General features: G+C 36.1%; 1 protein-coding gene and 1 long non-coding RNA gene across 3 annotated transcripts in view; both read left to right on the forward strand.

The window, feature by feature from the left end:
• The window catches only part of LOC139124508 (uncharacterized), a 29,990-nt gene extending 18,164 nt beyond the window's left edge, over window positions 1-11,826 (forward strand). The window contains exons 2-5 of the long non-coding RNA XR_011549935.1: window positions 8,952-9,229; window positions 10,245-10,776; window positions 11,039-11,154; window positions 11,680-11,826. This is a non-coding gene — a long non-coding RNA (uncharacterized lncRNA). The remainder of the gene's footprint in view (window positions 1-8,951; window positions 9,230-10,244; window positions 10,777-11,038; window positions 11,155-11,679) is intronic.
• The window catches only part of LOC139129402 (E3 ubiquitin-protein ligase TRIM71-like), a 143,683-nt gene that overhangs the window by 63,533 nt on the left and 59,304 nt on the right, over window positions 1-20,846 (forward strand). The window lies entirely within an intron of this gene.

The following is a 20,846-nucleotide window of genomic DNA, read 5'->3' on the forward strand; positions in this document are numbered from 1 at the left end:
TCCAATTTTTAAACACATTGTATCAGTTGTTGACTGGTTTCCATCCACCAAAGTGACACCTTACACTGATGTTTCACGTAAATGCGCCAAAAATGGCGCGCGCGTCGTACAGTGGCTTGACACAATGTTGCAAACTTATCGAATGGACTATTGTGCATGGTGGCGAGATAACCCTATATGCCGTGTGTGTAACACCTGTGTATATTTCTCATATTTAGCAGAAGGTGGCGATAGACAACATAGTACACACACGGGCCAAAGTAACACACGCACACGGTGGGTTTACCGGTCAATGACCTAAAACTTCGCAGGATGGTAAAATAACCATCCAGGAATCGATTCCGATTAAAAAAACAAAGTGAGTGGTAGTCACTTTACCGGCAGGTCGTCACTTTGTATTATTGCAACGAGTGTAAGTCGTCACTCTATACCGTACACATACCCACACACACACACACACACACACACACACACACAACACACACACACACACACACACATATATAGTATTATATATATATAGATATATCATATAAGCTATATATAAGCTATATATATATATATATATATATATATATATATATATATATATATATATATATATAATATATATATATAAGCTATGTTGACAACCTAGGTAGTGAGTGTCTCAAGGTTCTGTGGGAAGTAGAACAGGGGCTCTTTTGCATCGTCCTTGTAGTAATGGAGTTGACCACATCGTAGTCTTAAATTTTGATTTTGCAGTGACAGATTGACCCAGGTTTATTGCACTCATTAAATGCTTAACTTTAAGGGCATTGATACACATAGGTGACAATTTTCAGATTGTCTTGGTTGAATTTGATTGCTTGAAGAAAATGGATACTGGCCATTGCAGTAGCATTTATATTAATTTCGAGTGTTATTTTTCATTGACGTGTTATTTTTAGCTCCCATATGCCATGTAATAAAATGTCTATGTACATACATGTAGCAAGTACTCTTTTTGCAATTTAATTTGTTTCTCAATTCTTTCCAGTAAGTGAATTTTCAGAATTCATTGAAGAATTGTCATCCTGCGTTAAAACATGTATATAATTTCTGATATGGAAAATTTGCAGATGTGAAATACATGTAGCTGGTGAAATACATGCAACTTTTACACAATTATAATACAAGGAATGTCAGCATTTTGGAAAAATCCTGATAATGCCTCGTCTCAGCTAGGTGTAATGAGGATGAACTCTAGACTTGCAGTTTTTTCTTTTCGATTTAACCTGTATGACTGTACGTGTGTATGGTTTTCAATCAAATTTCACACCAGGTAATATGAGTTGTTATGTAACTGTGAGTATTTACAAGGCCATCTTATGAAGGATATTAGAGTAAAAGACGGATGGGGACCTGATACATTGATAAATGTCCAGAGTTTGTGTGGAGTTTCAGCCAGGAAAAAATTTGGATAAGGAAATTTCTCAAAGTATATATATGTGTGTTCCATTGATTTTGAGAATCATGTGGAATCGAAAATAAAAGTATTGATAAATGTCTGGCTGCCTTCCTCTCAACATTGCTGGTTTGAGCGTGAAAAATGAACACCTTACACCTCTATGGCATTGATGACTTTGGTTTTGATCATTTTAATTAGCTTTTAATAATTTCAAGTTTTATAATCACATTCGTAAGAGATGCAGACAATACATTTAATTAATAAAAGCAATATCATTCTCACACCTAATTCTTCTGGGGCAAAAGGTTAAAGGTCACTTACAAGGAAGTATGAATAATTAAATACCCGGATTGGTAAATGTAATGTTATGTTTGCATCCTGGTGGTAACATTGAATGATGTGACAGTTATGTTTGTTTAGAGCAAGCCGAAAAAAATCAGTTCGTGAAGTGAACGCCCAAAATGAGATGATATCTTTATTAATCCGAGAGTTGTGAATTTAATATTCATTCCTCAAAATGATGAGACTTCGTATCATGTTCGCAGGAAGATGAGAAATTGCGCGTAGGGTTTCACTTGGCTGAGCATCAACACTTTGTACTGGTAGCTGTTATAGACAGCACTGATTTGAAATTGATTTGAGTTGGAAAGATGACCTAATTGAAGACAATAAATTGAGTCTGTGCTCAGATTGTCTTTGGTTGAATTTGTTTGTTTGAAGAAAATGGATACAGGCCATTGCAGTAGCATTTATATTAATTTCGAGTGTTATTTTTCATTGACGTGTTATTTTTTAGCTCCAATATGCCATGTAATAAAATGTCTATGTACATACATGTAGCAAGTACTCTTTTTGCAATTTAATTTGTTTCTCAATTCTTTCCAGTAGTGAATTTTCAGAATCCATTGAAGAATTGTCATCCTGCGTTAACACATGTATATAATTTCTGATAAGTAAAATTTGCAGATGTGAAATACATGTAGCTGGAGAAATACATGCACCTTTACACAAAAAATACAAGGAATGTCAGCATTTTGGAAAATCCTGACCATGCCTTGTCTCAGCTAGGTGTAATGAGGATGAACTCTAGACTTGCAGTTTTTTCTTTTCCATTTAACCTGTATGACTGTACGTGTGTATGGTTTTCGATCAAATTTAACACCAGGGAAAATGAGTTGGTATGTAAATGTGAGTATTTAAAAGGCCATCTTATGAAGGATATGAGAGTAAAAGACGGATGCGGACCTGATACATTGATAAATGTCTAGAGTTTGTGTGGAGTTTCAGCCAGGAAAAAATTGGATAAGGAAATTTCTCAAAGTATATATATGTGTGTTCCATTGATTTTATGAGAATCATGTGAATCGAAAATAAAAGTATTGATAAACTTCTGGCTGCCTTCCTCTGAACATTGCTGGTTTGAGCGTGAAAAATGAACAGCTTTCACCTCAATGGCATTGATGACTTTGGTTTTGATCATTTTAATTAGCTTTTAATAATTTCAAGTTTTATAATCACATTCGTAAGAGATGCAGACAATATATTTAATTAATAAAAGCAATATCATTCTCACACCTAATTCCTCAGGAGCAAAAGGTTAAGGTCACTTACAAGGAAGTATGAATAATTAAATACCCGGATTGGAAATGTAATGTTATGTTTGCATCCTGGTGGTAACATTGAATGATGTGACAGTTGTGTTTGTTTAGAGCAAGCCGAAAAAAAATCAGTTCGTGAAGTGAACGCCCAAAATGAGCTGATATCTTTATTAATCAGAGAGTTGTAAAATTTAATATTCATTCCTCAAATTTGATGAGACTGCGTATCATGTTCGTAGGAAGACGAGAAATTGCGTGTAGGGTTTCACTTAGCTGAGCATCAACACTTTTTACTGGTAGCTGTTATTCTATTTTATAGACAGCACTGATTTGAAATTGATTTGAGTTGGAAAGATGACCTGATTGAAGAGAGGAAATTGAGTCTGTGCTCAGAATACATGTAACTGATGCACGTTGTGTTTGATGCAGCAGGCCTTGTCAAGAGAAGACGTTGATCTTTTATTCAAATTGTCTCTGTTATATGGTAGAATTTTCCTCAGGAACAGTAGTCAGTAGTCTGCAGGTTGTGCGTGTACTTATTTAAAAGCCAGTAGAGTAAACAAAGTTTTTGCTGTCTTTTATCAGTGAAAATCCAGAAATTTTAAGTTTTCGAGGTCGATTTGTCTGGTGTTGTACCGGCACTGAGTTAGCAACAGTGTATTTTTGTGTAATTGAACAATATGATTTTAACAGTAGTTTTAGTATATTTCGTTGTATTGACTTACATAAACAAACAAAACAAAACAAAACAAACAAAACAAAACAAAACAAAACAAAAGTAAAGGATAGAAATGACACAAGACTGACTGAAGAAACACAAAACAAAAACAAAGCAAACTGGGTAACTGAAAAAAATTACATTAGTTTGATCTTCATTTGACATTGAATGTGAGAGGAGTGGAAATCATGGACCGGTACATCTGAGTAATTCACGTCATGTCAATGGTGATATCACAAGATCTCATTTATGTTTCTATATATGTCTAAGAAAATGGAAAAATTCAACTCTTCTTTGTTGAAAAGGTTGTGGTACGTAGACAAATTTTAGCAGTGTTTTCTTCATCCGCAAAGAATTTTGTGCACAAGGATGTCATCATATATGTACCAGTAGGTTCTATGGGATCAGTTGTATGATTAGACCATTGGAGTGAAAGACGTGTTTGTATTTAAGTGATCAAGAGCAAAGTAGCGTGACTTCGTAAAGTTCAGCATCCCCAAGTACACTTTACTGTCTGTTACTCATTTGTGATTCAGTGAATGGATGTTTTTTAGCATGGTGTGGTTGCAGGGCCCAGTCACGATACATGTCTGTATTGTGAACTCAAGTCTGTATTGTGAACTCAAGTCTCCAGTTAAAAGTGGATTTTCTTGTCCGTCATTTGTAGAAAGAAACTTAGGCTAAGACGTGTAGGCTACGCTGCTTTGTGACGTCACATGTTATTTCTGCAACAAGGTTCCCACGGGAGAACTGTCTGCGTAACACATTATGTGACAACCAGACCTAGCCTTAGGGGTCGGCCATGCTTAGCCACTGCAGTATATTTAGGGCGTGTGAACTGACTGTTATAGAATTTAACTACGTGAACCACTGAATAGAAAATCGTATTTTAACGGTGGAGTGTATTTTGTTTATTTACCATGTGCTTTGGTCCACTCACATGTTGCTGTGATATCTGTCATTGTTGATGCTGGTTTTAACATGTTGTCTGACATAATGGACTGCCTTGACCGGAGACACCCGGCTGCAAATTAGTTTGGCTACCGCGCAGTCAAGCAGTTGTTGTTGTCAGTCACCATGGCAACAGTAACTGCCCATTGCATACTTAGTCAAGGCATTCTATGGCACGTACACTGATGTTATTCAGTGTAAAGTACAGCTGGACCAGCCTCTGTTGAATCTGTGTCGTGACCTGTCATTAAAAGGGTCCATAAACACCAGTGCATGTAGTCCGAGTACTGGTAGCATTTTTGTTTGTACTTAAAATGGTCTTAGCAGGATAGCAATGTTGAACCATAGACTCGTCTCTCTCCAGGGTATATGGTTGATCAGGATCGTCGATGTTATCAAAATTTGCTTGATTGCTGTAATAATGTACAGTTCAGTGCATTTGAAAACAAGGATCAGATGACATAACATTTGCTTTATTTTACCCGGAAAAAACACATTTTGGAAGTTGGGCATTTGAGTAATGAGACAAACGAACAAAGAAACAAATGTTGATAGCATAATTAGACATAATAATTACAGTTGTTGTTTATGAATATGTAAACTTTCCATATAAACTAATCTTTGCTTCCAGGGGCACTATGGAAAAGTTCATAGAGATATTCTAGAAAATTCAGAGGTAGAAATGATAAGAAACTGGTTTCAAGAGCTTGTAATTACTAAATCATCATCTAAGTATGGTCACTCCCGAACATTGACCCTTAAAGAAGTCTAGTACCTGTCTGCCTCAGTTTATATTAGTAGTGCTATGCACACTTCAAATAAGCCAGAGAGACTCTAGACTAAGAAGTAATTGGCCCTTGATGAAATATCTTATATTTTATCATGAGACCATATTGCCAACGGTGGCACAGTCACCATACATTGTATATAATAAAATAATAATGATATATTATACATATAATCACAAATATTGTTTGACATCTGTTACAGCAATGATTTTATAGATCAAGAGCGTCTTCTTGTATGTAAATCTGATCATCTAAAGATGTTAGATAAGCAAGCAATACTGTGTACGTAATTACAGTAGTGTGTTTTCACAGTACTGTATTGACGTTGTTCATGTTCAAATTACTACACGGGGGAAGGAAATTATGCAGTTAAATTTGCTGTCCATCCTAAATAAATCATTGGAAACATGTCCTATTCTTCCTTTCACATGTATTGATGTGTTAAGCACAATACATTTCAATTATACATACATATACACGTGTACAAGTATTGTTCTCAGTGCATGCGTGTGTACTTTCAATTCAAGTACAGTGTTTTAACTGATCTTTAACGAGAATATGTAACTTTTGATAATTTTTCATTATTTTTATTCAAGAAATAAACTGTTTTGCTCCTCATCAGCAAATCTTGAAATATAAAATTTAGCCTTGCTTACACTATGCATTGTATGAAGATAAAAAAATGTAATGTTAATGTTGACAAATGAATTCTTGTCATAGCTGAAATTCTCTATGCGCCTAAAAAGTGGAAGTTTAAGTCTCTCACTATCGCAGAAAAAAGCGAAATAAAACTTTTGCTCAAACTTAACTCAAGGAATATTTCAACCATTCTATTTCAAAATCAAGAATATTGATAGGGGATCACCGTGCCAATTTAGATACTTGAGAAACAAAAAAAACCAAGATTACCGACATTTGAACTTCAGAATGGCCATATCCTTGAGTTTAACTCTCTGAAGAAAAGTAAACTTTCCGGCGATTTTGATAAGACTAAGGCAGTGAAAAGTTTTCTAACACCAAGAGCTTTAAAATAAACCCCTATAAGTGATATCTGTCAAGACATATTCTTCCTATGAAGTAGAAGGTGCTCAAGGGAGACAGATAGTCAAAATCTCAAACGTTTTGCCCGTATGTAGGGGTTTATTTTAATCTTACCAAGTAAATAAACTTGTAACTGTGTGGCGTTTTTTTTTTGAAAACAGAATTTCCTCATAGGCTGAACAGAGGGATAGCGGCAATTTTGAATTTCAATTGGTGTTAAATTTTAAGTAATTCGTTTCTCAAGTAACAGCTTTTCAATGGTGAACCCTGATTTTTAGCTCATATTTGGTATGTATATAAATACCAAAAAGACCTATATGGTGAGTTTATGGCGTTTGTTTGTCTGTATGTATGTCTGTATGTATGTATGTATGTATGTATGTATGTATGTATGTATGTATGTATGTATGTATGTCTGTCTGTCTGTCTGTCTGTCTGTCTGTCTGTCTGTCTGTCTGTCTGTCTGTCTGTCTGTATGTCTGTATGTATGTATGTATGTATGTATGTATGTATGTATGTATGTATGTATGTATGTATGTATGTATGTATGTATGTATGTATGTATGTATCACTTGGCAAATGCTTGATATACAACAACATACACACATATACTGATTCTGGACATGTGTCAAATACGTTAAGTATACACGTACGTATACTAATAAAATGCAAATCTCTAGTGTGCACTTAGTGTGCAACGATCTGCATTTCGTACACTCATGATCTGCATAGAAATACGCTAGGCATATAAACATATTCGAATGTTCAATACGCAAAGATTTACGTTGCGTATGCGATTAATATCGTGTTCCATATACGTAAAATACGTTAAAAATACGTTAAAATTATATTGTTCAATATACGTAAATATGCTAAGCGCATATCAAGCATTTTGTCCAGTGTATGTATGTATGTATGTATGTATGTATGTATGTATGTATGTATGTATGTATGTATGTATGTATGTATGTATGTATGTATGTATGTATGTATGTATGTATGTATGTATGTATGTATGTATGTATGTATGTATGTATGTATGTATGTATGTATGTATGTATGTATGTATGTATGTATGTATGTATGTATGTATGTACGTATGTATGTATGTATGTACGTACGTATGTATGTATGTATGTATGAATGTATGAATGTATGTATGTATGTATGTGCGGATGTATGTCCGTCACACGCAAAAGCTCTCAAACTGCCGCACGTACCATCACAGTATTTGGTGTACAGATAGACCAGGGATTGAGATGCGACGTTGTTCAAATGAACATTTCAGTGTCAAAAATATGCAAATGAGGTAAGAAAAAGGGGAAATCTTGAAAATGTGCAGGAGTGGTGGCATTAACTGAAAAAGCCTACACATCTGAGTTGGAGATTCTGTAATCGCTAACCTATTTGTATACAGTGCACCTATAGGAGTTGTGGCATTGACTGAAACAGGCTACTCCACTGACCCCGAGTCATTTCCTGTCATTGTTCATGAACTGACACATATTAGCAGATCTGCTAAAACCATCAGGGACTGTGTTGAAACATCCCTCTGCTTGGCCTGTTTCTAAAGTTGACCTCCAGTACCTAAAGTTTCAGATTTTATTTACTTTTGTCATTCTTGTTATTCTTTATTTCAAGAGGAAACTGGTCGAAGTTTCCCTATGGAAGACTGGAAAAAGTTAGTCTTTCAATGTATAGGCATGAACTACACTTACATAAACCTGAAAACAAAACCAGACATTTCACACATACAGGCTGCAGCAACAAGCTCAGCAAGAAAAATTTCATCATAATTTTCAGATTTCAGCAGCAAAATTGCAATTTATATAAAACAAAATTATAGCAAATACATGTCCCTTGAAAAGTTAGAGCCTTAGAACTTAAACAGTCCTGAAATGAAATAATTTCTATGCTGAAGATATACATTGTAGGAAGAAAGTTCTTTAAAATATCAATACAAATACAGTAATCAGAGACAGTAAAAGCTCCTAACAATGATGTCTCTGTAAATGTATTCCAATTATACATTTCTCTTTTAGCAACTCCAAGGTTCAGATATAGTCGACACCACAAAGTTAAATATCTTATATGCATGTACATTTTTTCCAACATTTTTGTGGATTTGCAAAATTTTCAGTCAAACACTATATAATCCAAATATTGTGAATTTTCTTACATGGTGAAACAAATGTTTTCAAAGTACATGAATTTTTTTTTAGTTTGAATTCACCTGATAATTTGAATTACCAAAGCTACATGTATTCAGTGCAGTGTTTTATGTGTACCAGTAGCAATAAATATCACGCTAAAAATGTGTTTTCTTGAACTGCTGGTGTTGTCATTTATTTCTTTGAATGTCTAAAATTTTCATATTATTCTGTTTTTCTAAGTTTTTTCTGTATTTTCTGTTTTGTAATTTACAGGGTCTTGCTCAGCGAGTTGTTCGGCAGGGCCGAAGAATATTACAACTCACGTTCCTGTATTGGCTGTCCTGTAGGAGATTATAAGTACATCATTTCACACATATGTACCTTCCCAATCCCTCTAATTTGTTTGATCCCTTTACCATCAGTAGGATCCATATGAAGCAAACAGGAAAGGAAGGGTGTATTGGTAACAGACTAGTATATTCTCTTTCTAGCTGTCGTCACTGCAACAATAGGATTGGAAATTCTCTGAACATCACAAATTGATGAAAAAGGTTAGCTAATGTGCAGTGTCTTGGAACCTTTTAGCCAATGGTTGACTGAAATTCATTATTCGCATCAAATTAGTTTCAGATTCTTAACAGTCAGATTTTTAACAGGTTCTTACATGTACATGTGTAATGTACACTCTGTCAAAATATTTTATGATGGTAATCATTATTAATGCATGATATATCAATAGTATAAATTATCACTATGGTTGCGTGTCAAAATTTCACGATTATACATCGCTGAGCACCTGTCCTACATCCTATAAACCTACATATTTCTGGATAGTAACTGTTGCACCGTGCTGGATTGGTGGATTTTTTATAAGGGGAGTATTGTAGAAACTGTTTCGATAGTATTTTTGACATCAAGATATCGTTCAAAACCACTGATGAAATATTGAAAGCCCATGTCACGCCTCTGTGGCTAAAAACACTGATGTGAAACGTAAAGATAATTTAGACTTTGCTTCAAAAAAGTAGCAACGTTTACAGGGTGTACAAGTTTGATTTTCTGTGCTGTCAAGTGTTTACACGTTACTTTAGGCAGCTCCACATATTGTCATCGTGTAGACGGTTCAGCTTTTCACGTCAAATCTGAAGTGTTCTTACAATACTCAGTCTGTGAAAAGATTGCGTCATGTAAATGTCCTCCCTCGTGACATTTCTATTATAATGTATGTAAAACCAAAAATATAATTCATGTGTAGACAGTTTTCTCATTCCAAATAGTTTAATCAATTTTTTGTCGGAAACATGCGACATTTTCAAATGGTATGGTATATAGAAAAAATATTTCTCTAGGCCTTTTACAAGTATTTTCCTTCTTTATAGAGATCATTACGGTGTGACAGACTGCACCCATTATTGCTTTTTTCACTGACAAAAAACTTCAATTAGCAGTCGCCTATATGTGTAAAATCAAGACAAAGGCTTAACAGGGGTGATTAGTTTATATACCATTTACTGTCAAACATTGACAAAGGCATTATTTACCATATGCTGCTGTTTCTATCATCAGAACCCCATGTTACAAAATGCGAAGGTGGATACCTTAGGTTGGCAAAGTGGTCCCGATGGACAAATCTGTTGGACCACATGCCTACGTTCAATTATTCCAGGATGTTCCAGACCTGAAGGCCTCATAATCTGCCCTTGGGGCAAGACCGTGGACGCCATGTCATTGACCTCTTCAGCTATCGCCTTAAGGACGCGAAAGTCAGCAGTATCAGCGTCAGCAATCCGACCAATCTGCAACTCTTCCTCAACGCGGAAACTGGTAGCCCCAGTGGCGCCACCATCAATGACGTTAAATGGTACGTCTGCGCCACATGGACCTTTGAGGGAGGCGCTTACCAATATTTCGGTAACGGCCCGTGGCGGCTTCTGGCAGTTGTCTCTTGGTCGGTGAAATCATTCTGGGTGGTGGCGCTGTCCTGCTCGGTGTAAAACAGCGCAAGATGGGAGTCGACCTTGACTGGAAAAATAGGTTCAACCATGAAATTACCGAATTCAATGTATGGGGCTCTGTCCTTAGCCAGGATGAGATTTCAGTAAGTACAAGCTGGAGCACTTTTTGTCGCACATACATCCAACTTCTTTGAAACGGTGACAACCATTTTATTTATCGGTCACGAGGGATAACGCTGCATAAGTAATTGTGTAAAGTTTATAAAATTTCTTCCCTATAAATAATCACGTCATTAAATATAAGGCGCAGTTTTTGCAGAAGTAATACGTGAAAATATTTTGTTCGACCAGCCATTCAACATCTTGTAACAATCTTTCTCATTCTTTTCCTCCTCTTCCTCCTAGAAACTCTGTGCTCCAATGAACGGCCAGTGTGGTGACGTCATCTCTTGGCATTACTTCAAGTTAACCGACCTCTCCAGAGATGTCGCTGTCAAAGATTCAGATGTGCCATACATGTAGTAAGTCAGCTGTTCCTTTCTGTAATGTAAATTCCATCTCCTTGTAGTACAAATGAAGAGAAGTCTCAGATATGCAATACGTGTGATCTATTGATTTTGTGTACAATTTCTTATATGGCCAGTCATGCTAACTTTAAATCTTTTCACAAATTATCTTCGTAATATCAATTATAATTTCTTGTTCAACTTCCTGCACAGCGTATGTTGATATACACATTATTAAGCTTTTCAACTCAGCTTGAACATGTGTAAACTGTGTTGTTATTGTTGACATGTGAATTCTTGTCCGGACGAGAATATAAATGTAAACAATAACGTTGCATTTCAAACATATAGATGCCATAATGACAAGCTAAATAGTTGGTTTCAACATTTTTTTAAGTAGAATAAGATGATATGGTATAAAAATAATTTAACTCAGCGTTGTAGACGTCATAAACAGAAAAAAAATTCATCGTTTTTATCTTTACCTTACGTGTAGACATTGGTAATTTCAATTCAATATTCTTATTTTGTTGTTCCCAGAACATTTGAAGATGTCATCGGAGCTCGTCAGCATCAATTGTAATCGCTGGCGTTGAGGACGTTGCGTCAGTGTATCAATAACGGGAGAGCTACACGAAACACAAGAATAAAGTATAGTAAGAAACAATTTCCGACCATATTGATGACAATATCATTGATGAACAAATATACAGTGCTAGCTTAAATCTTGCAAAGAAGATGCGTTCCGAACCTTTTGTACAATCATTGATGAGAATTCGTTCAATCATGTTTCGATTGTATTATCTAAGTACAATAAAATCCCACAACACGAGACGACACTTTTAAAATATCTGTGACTATTACGTGTCTTGCGTGGTGTCCTCTTTGACACGATTTGAGTTATTTTGTGATGAGTATTTGGGGTCAAAGGTGAAGATTAGCCACGTGTTTAGATTTTCTCGTCATCCTATTATATAATATCAATATTGTTTCCATTTTCATGAGAATGATAGTGAGGGCAAATGCAAAATGTCACGTGACTACAAACCTTTAACAAGGCTTTTCACGTAACGCAATTACATTAAAGTAGTTCCGATCGTGTTTTTGTGGACAAAAACTATCTAAGTGATATTTGGCCATGTCATCACTGGTGATCTGAACTTGGTTGAACATCATCACCTTCGTAAGATATTATCTTGTGGACCCAAGTTCAGAGAACCTCGCAGGATCAACTGGAACCATAATTTTAAGATCGTTATGGACTCTGTTGAAGAATATGCCAGGAAATGGGCTAAAAGGGAGGATGTAGAGTTGGAAACACTGTCAGAATGGGTCAAAACTGTGAGGAAAATAGTGCGTGGCCTTATTGGTCGACTAAGATCATATGTTTGCAGAAGACCCAATTCTGTATTTAAAGATCCTGATGCTGTTAAGTGTTTGAATGATATCCATGACAAATACGTTGTCGTTCCTGCTGATAAAGCTGCCAATAACATTGTATTTGTCTGTGAGAAGTATTATTTTGAATGTCTTATAGACGAACATGGTGTAACTAAGACCTCCATCAACTCCACTTACAGACAATCAATGTTCAGCAAATCTGACATTTTAGCAAACCATAAGTCATTCATGGATAATATCAATATTAGAACAAAGGATGATCATAATAAGTTGCCTAGCTTATACTGGATACCAAAGCTCCACAAAACACCTTACAAAGCTAGGTTTATCGCAGGATCTTCAAAATGTCCAACAACAGAGTTATCGAAAATACTGACTTCTGTTCTTTGTACTGTTAAACGGGGACTTGAGGCATACTGTGATGTTGTCTTTTCTCGAAGTGGTATAAATCAAATGTGGATATTAAAAAATTCGAAGGAACTCTTGGAAAATTTGAAATCAAGATCTCTTTCAAAAATAACATTTATTAAAACTTTAGATTTTTCCATATTATATACGACAATACCACATAATAATTGAAAGAACGCTTTAAAAACATCATCAACCAAGCATTTTTCTACAAAATGGTTCACGCCGTTACAAATATGTGGTATTAGGGTATAATTCTACATATTTTGTTAAAAATACAACTAACGCTAAAGTGTTTTATACCGAGAAAGACATTATCAGTATGCTTGATTTCCTCATCGACAACATAATTGTAGAATTTGGAGGACACATTTTCCAACAGTGTATAGGAATTCCTATGGGCACTAACTGTGCTCCTTGCTTGCAGACTTATTTCTGTTCTCATACGAGGCAGAATTTATCCAGAACTTAATTAAACAGAAAAGGTCTCTGTAGCTCGAACTTTCAATCTAACATATAGATACATAGACGATGTTATTTCTATGAATAACTCTGAATTCAGTAAATATCTCGCTATGATTTATCCTCCATAATTGGAGATTAAAGAAACTACAGAAACGGCCTTTTCTGCTTCATATCTGGACATTTTACTTGAATTTGACTCTAATGGTCACCTTTCTACTAGGCTATATGACAAGAGAGATGATTTTAACTTTAGTATCATCAAGTTTCCACACCTCATAAGTAATATTCCTCTCTCACCAGCTTATGGGGTATACATTTCCCAGCTTATTCGATATGCTAGAGCATGCAGTTCATATGGTGATTTTGTAGAGAGACATGGCCATCTCTCTTACAAACTATTAAATCAAGGTTACACCAGAGCAAGACTTGTCTCTACATTCAAACGCTTTTTTGGCAGGTATCGCAAGCTGGTAGATAAATACAATATCTCTCTTCGACAAATGATCACTTATGGCATCGGTGACATTGGGCCTTAGTTAGTGACCACTACCTATCTGACTTATAGATTGATATATGGCGGGTGCCACATGTAGGGCAGGATGCGCTTACTTTTTCGAAACACCTGACATCACTTCTTGGTCTTCTGGCCAGAGGTCCATATATCTTTCTTTCATGAATATGACGTTGTTTGTGTACCGTCTATTTACTGTCTGTTCTGTGCTGTTTTGTGTCTATGTTTACTACTATTGTCTCACGAATTCTGACCTGTCATCGGATTATGGATTGGTATGATTGCGATTATTTTATTCAGTACTACAGGCCATTGGCCTTCATGTACAATGTGTATCTTCACAATTTATACAAGAACATGTAGTCTCTTGGGATGATATCTCACATAAACAAAAATCTTTTTTTCTTTTATCAAAAAACATTAACTATGTTCATCAAGAAGATTCTGGCGCTTCTTGAAAGAATGAAAGACATATTTTCCTAGGTATTCTAAAGTATTTGGATTTTCTGACTGTAATAATAAGAGAAATTTCCACTTACTTGCAGGTAAGTAGAAAAATTGACAAATAAATCTAGATCTAATCTTCTCATATTGTGGACATACAAGAGTAAAGTGATATTCATCATCGATACAATTGCACCCAAATGGACATAATCTCTGTTAACGTAGAATGCCAAGTTCTCTACCCTTCTCAATAAGGAGGCAATGAGATGATAATCTAAGACGCGATAATGCATTTCGGTATATAATATTTGGGATACATTTAAGATACTTTTCACATGTCAAGTGAAGTTTAAATTTAGAGTAGGTACATAACTTTGAACTTTGACATATCTCAGAATACCACTTTTGCATCGCAATATCGCAACATCGCTGTTTAAATTGTAGAAGAAAGACTCCATTATTTGTCACATGTTGGTTCAACCATACCTCACCAAAACCAAAGTTACAAAGCAAGTTTTTGACATATAATGCCCAGCAGTTAAAACCTTTCTGTGCTCTATCATATTGATATTCATAACAATCTTTCACTATTTCAGGGCAGTCAACCTGTATACACTTGAGCCAGAAACGTAAAATTTGCATATCTATATGAACTCTGATAGGATATCTTCCGAGTTCCCCCTTACAGCAGAATTTGTAGTATTCATATTAACCCCCAAAATAAACTTACAAAACTTATGATGTATTTTCTCAATTTCTACACAATCGTGGGTTCCATACATAGCACTGCCATATAGGAGAACAGGAAGGATCTTACAATCAAAAATATGAAATGCTAAATCAGGTTGAACTCCATTATATTTATAAAGTGTTTTTTCTAAACTAAACAAAGCTTTCCTAGCTTGAACAGCAATATATTTTTGTGCTTGATACCAAGCACCAGAACTAGAAAATATAACACCCAAGTAATTATATTTTGGAACAACTTCGATTCTTTGGCCTTGCCAGAACCATTTCTCGGTTTTCTTCAACCCCCCTGCTTTGCGGAACACAATAATTTTAGTTTTGGCAAGATTTACATTAAGTCTCCATTCTTTACAATAACCAGCTAGTCGGTTGAGGAGACGTTGCAAACCAATGGGGGTACTACTAATTAAAACCAAATCATCAGCATATAAAAGATACAATAGTTTTAACATACTAGAATACACCACTGTTTCAGTACCTTGTTTCAGTGCCTCCTCTAAGTCATTTATGTAAAAACAGAACAAAAGTGGGGAGATTACAGAACCTTGTTGAACACCAATATTAATGTCAAAATAATCTGTGATGCCTTGGGGTGTTTTGACCGCAGCTTTCACATGAGAATACATGGAAAAAAGAGAAGATAAAAATTTCCCTCTTATACCAGTTTTAGCAATTTTATAGAATAATGAATAATGGTGAATCCTGTCAAACGCTTTTTCAGTCTATAAAGGCGCAATACAGTCGACTCTTTAAATGAAATACATACTTTTCTATAAGGGTGCGCAAAATAAAAACATTATCAAGAGTACTTCTTTTTTCCTGAATCCACATTGTGCTTTAACTATCTCGTTATGCTCATCAAACCACTTACCAAGCCTGTCAGATATAATATTTGTGTAAATTTTACTAATAACATTAAGTAGCATGATACTACGATAGTTACCCGGAAGGTCTTTACTTCCCTTCTTGTATACTGGATTTATCAAACCCAATGCCCATTGTTCAGGAAAACTACCACTATTAAATATTTCATTAAATAAAATATGTAACATGTCATAAATTTCTGTGGGTGCATATTTCCAAAATTCTGCTGGAATCCCATCTTCTCCAGAAGCCTTGTTATTTTTCAATCTATGAATACTATTTTTTATTTCTACCATGGAAATGGGACAATTCAGACTTGAACAGTCAATATCAGAACTGTCCAAATCTTCCCAGTCCAATTCATCAACAAAGTTCTGAATTGAAGAGTAAAAATCTTCCATGTCCTCTGCTTCCGTTAAATCTGGGTTAAACAAATCATTGAAATAATTAAACCATTCCTGCTGGGAAATTTGACTTGAAATACCAGTGGATTTCTGTCTCAGTCTTTGCCAGAATAACTTTGAATTTGGATTGGTTGCTAACCGTTCAAGCTCTTACCTTTTCTGTTTCTGATACAACAACTTTTTTCTCCTTATTAAATTTCTATAACTATTTTTAATCTGAATGTAATAATCTAGATTCTTTTGATAACGAAAATTTCTGAAATGATTTAATGATCTATAAACTTCTTTCCTTGTCATAAGACATTCATTATCAAACCACGGATTCTGTCTATTACTTCTATTATATTGTAACTCCATCTTCATTTCACTACAACATGAATGAACAATATTTACCAGACACTTTGCTGCATCTTCAAGCTTACTGTGGGCAATATTCTCATAAAAAGTAAAACGCAAATTATCAGTAGCTTCAGAGTTGAAATTCTGGTGGTATTGCTCCTTTTTCTCAGGATTCCATTTCAACCTAAAACAATTTGAGTTCTGAGCTTGTATACTTGGACAAAAGTTATCTCTGCCGCCTTGAACCATTAAAGTAAACTCTAAAGGCATATGATCCGATTCAATGCGGCTATTTACTCCAAAGTCAACAAATTTAGAAAAGACATCTGCAGTGGTTAAGACATAATCATTAACACACGTTCCAGTACTTGCAATATAAGTAAAGTTATCAACCTCCTTATCACGGTACAGTCTTCCATTTACAATGTGGTAATTTACACATGCACAAAACTCAAGTAATGTAAACCATAACTATTAACACCATTATCCTGTGACTTCCTTTGAGGAATGTTATAAGATTCCGTAGAGTTCATTGACTCATCGATAGGTAAGTGTTCACAATGCACGTCGATGTAATCACTAGAATTACCTGTTCGACCATTAAAGTCTCCAGCTATGATTACATCACAATCATACTGTGATTTTTGTTTAATAAGGTCACTTTCAAGAATATCAAAAAAGTCTTTATCTGCAAATTTTGATCCTTCTGGTGGTCTATACACACCTGCGATCAACAAGATTGGACGCCCTTTACTTGTTAATGAATACCAAGTTATGTTTTGTGAGCAACTTGGAAGGGATTTTAATCCTACATCACATGTATTTTCTCTAAAGAAAATTGAGATCCCTCCAGACGCTCTACCAAATTTTGTTTTCCGTACTCCTGAAACATGTACACTTTTAAAACCATCTATAGAGATGTCACTTTGGTTATACAGCCACGTTTCAGTCAGACATACAAAGTCAAAGATCATAATATTTGCAAAAGTCATCATTTCCAAGCTTATCTAATAACCGTTGATATTCCATACCAAAAATTTCAGGTTGAAATTTACAGCCTCAGTATCATCGCTGCAGTTTACATTTTCACCAACGTTTGTTCTCACACAGTTCCGACCTTGGCCAATGTCCTAGTCTTCTCTGACCCTTTCATCTGTCTGGCGGGTACGCAGTGGTCGCAAGTTCTTATCATGGTCATCATACACGTACACTACATCATCGACTTTAATTTTGTCATATACAAGTTTCACTGTTTTCCCTGCTGACCTTGCTTCATCCGCATACTTTCCTAGTTTCCTCCTAATTTCCCTCACCTTAGGCGTGTAGTCTTCACCGATGCGATATTGTGTTCCCTTCAGTTTAACTGCAGATCTGAGGACTTTTTCTCGTTGTTTGTACCGGAGAAATCTCATTATGATCGGCTGTGGATGGCTATGGGCATAGATAAGACGGTGTACCCGCTCGAACTCCATTTCCTCCTCTATTTGTAACTTATCACGAATGAATGTCTTTACCAATTCTTCCGTATCACTCCAAGATTCTCCTCTAGTCTGCTCTATTCCATATATAATAAGGTTATTCCGTTTCATCTGAGCCTGTGTTTTGTCTAGCTCTGTCTCCAGCTTTCCAACTCGTCTACGGAGCACGTTATTCTCTTCCACGAGATTTGCGGTTACCTCTCGGTTTTCACGTACACCACTCTGCAACTCTTTTACTTCCTCTGTTAACTTCTTCACTCTGTCATCTACTGCTTGAAGTTGACCGGTAATTTCCTGTTTTAAACTTCGTATTTCAGCCACAACGTCATTCAACGTAAGGCCAACGTCATCGTCATCCGATCTATCTGAACAAATATGGCCGCCATGTGCTGTGTCATGCAATGGTTCACTTTCAGCAGACGGGGTCGACGATGAACTTCTAAGATTCATAGCATCAGTTATTTTCCTCACCTGGCCATTCTTCATTCTGCCTCCATTTTTCTTTTGAGGTCCTGGGTTTATTTCGACATCACCTGACATGAGGAGCAGCAAATATATCAATACACCAGAGAGTCGAAAACTTTCTAGCCATACTGCCATTTCATTCAACAGGTGCCAGAACCAGCCATCTTGGAACTCGTTGCACAGTTGCGTGGCGGTTACCATTTTGAATGATAATTCCATTTCAAACAAAGTTCCGTCAAAATAATTACTTGGTATAGGTAACTAGATACTTTGTCAGTCCTATGGATGCAAAATTTCCGAGGAATTTTGTCCTGGTACCGCAAAACTCAGAAATTACGACAGCTATTATATATATATATATATATATATATATATATATATATATATAATATATATATACATATATATATATATATAATAACACAAACTACTTCAAGTACGAAGTAATAATATAGAAATAACGGGCGACGCGCTGACCATTAACATTTATTTGTGGGCAAGGGCGAGAGGAAAGCCAAAAATAACGGGCGAGGCTTGCCGAGCCCGTTAATTTGGCTTTCCTCGAGCCCGCGCCCACAAATAAACGTTAATGGTCAGAGCGGAGTCTATTATTTCCATTATATTATCAGCGAACCAAAGAAAACCGTCAAAATTTCCGAAAATTTCAGGAGCGAACGACAACTGGGCCCCAGAAACTGAGCAATACGCGACGCACTGTCACGCGCCCTGTAAAAAATTGGCAAATCCGGAGATGTTTTCAGAAAAAGTATCTCAACTTGACCTACAAGTGCTCCATTTTATTTTGTGATTGATCATGATTTACGTTTGAGCTGTAAAGTTACGATACTTTGAGTTGCTAATCTTATTATTCATATTCACGGGCCTGTAAACAAACCATTACTGTGTATTTGTGGTCAGTCACATGGTTCAGCTCGACCAATCAAAATGCGACGGGCAGGGCATGGTAATATAATATCTGTTTTCATGCATCCTGCAATGTGTATGCATATCACATCAAAGTAAACGGGTGCTCTGGTACGAAATCTCTACAGGGCACATTACTTCCAGTATAAAAGTAATTATATGTACCTGAATCTTATGTGTAATAGAAAGACTGTATCTCTTATCGTTACAATCTACGACATTGATTAAAACAGGAGCAAACGGAGGTTGGTGAACCGCTGTATACAAGTTAACGAGCCACTCAGAAGTTTGTTCTTTGGTGACTAAGGAATTCTGGGGTGTAGTGCTGCATCGTCGTCGCCATTATGTTGACTAAACCACACAGGTCATACGAGGTTACTTGATAAGTTCTTTTTTGTGTTGACACTAAAGTGATTGATACCTTTATCATGATAACCTCTGCTCTCTCCGCATCGATGGCCTCTACAGCAACGCAATTATCTAAACTGTACGTTTCAAAGGTTGCTGGCTACGAAGCCGTTTACGTAAAAATGTCTTTATTACCTGTTCCTCTGCAGATTGACATTTTATCGGGTAAAAAGGCGGGAAAAACTGAAGCTCTGTGAGCACGTTGGTGATGGTTGATAGAATGACTTTGCCAGGCTATGACTCAAGTCGTTCGGGGTGTTACAGGTGAAAAGATTTGATCATTATGGCTGAATAATTACCTCGGCTGCCGAGATCATGCACAGTTTGAGTTCGAAGTAAAAATGTCCCGTAAACAAGTATAAATATCTTTATCTTGTACGAATGGATTAGGGAGGGAAAAGGCACGCACGGTCAAAGTCGTATGGAGAGGGTACGTAGGCGGTAGGCAGCCTATTAGGGACACATTAATTATTGTTACGAGATGGGCCGGGGGATAGGTAAGTCAATTTTACAACCCTGCTCTTAGGGGCACCCACAAACCTTCAGCACAGATAACAGCTGGTAGAACAGTGACTTGCCAACATACTCACAGTTGTGTATTTGTTCCAATCATAAATCTAAACACTCGCCCCATTAAAGCGTCCCCATCTAGGGACCGCAGATAAATCAAACATTCGCACGAATATGAAACTCATCCAAGTTTGAGTGGAGTAGTTTGAGTGGAGTTGCTTCGGCTCTAGTGCGACTGTCGTGCCAAAATTAATAGTTACTGTAGGAAACTGTGAGCGTGCCAGATGCTCTACCTTAGTTTCAAAAGAGTTGTTTTTGTAAAACCGTTTTCCAGTACAT

The sequence above is a fragment of the Ptychodera flava genome, chromosome 3, assembly GCF_041260155.1.
Source record: "Ptychodera flava strain L36383 chromosome 3, AS_Pfla_20210202, whole genome shotgun sequence".
Classification (NCBI taxonomy): domain Eukaryota; kingdom Metazoa; phylum Hemichordata; class Enteropneusta; family Ptychoderidae; genus Ptychodera; species Ptychodera flava.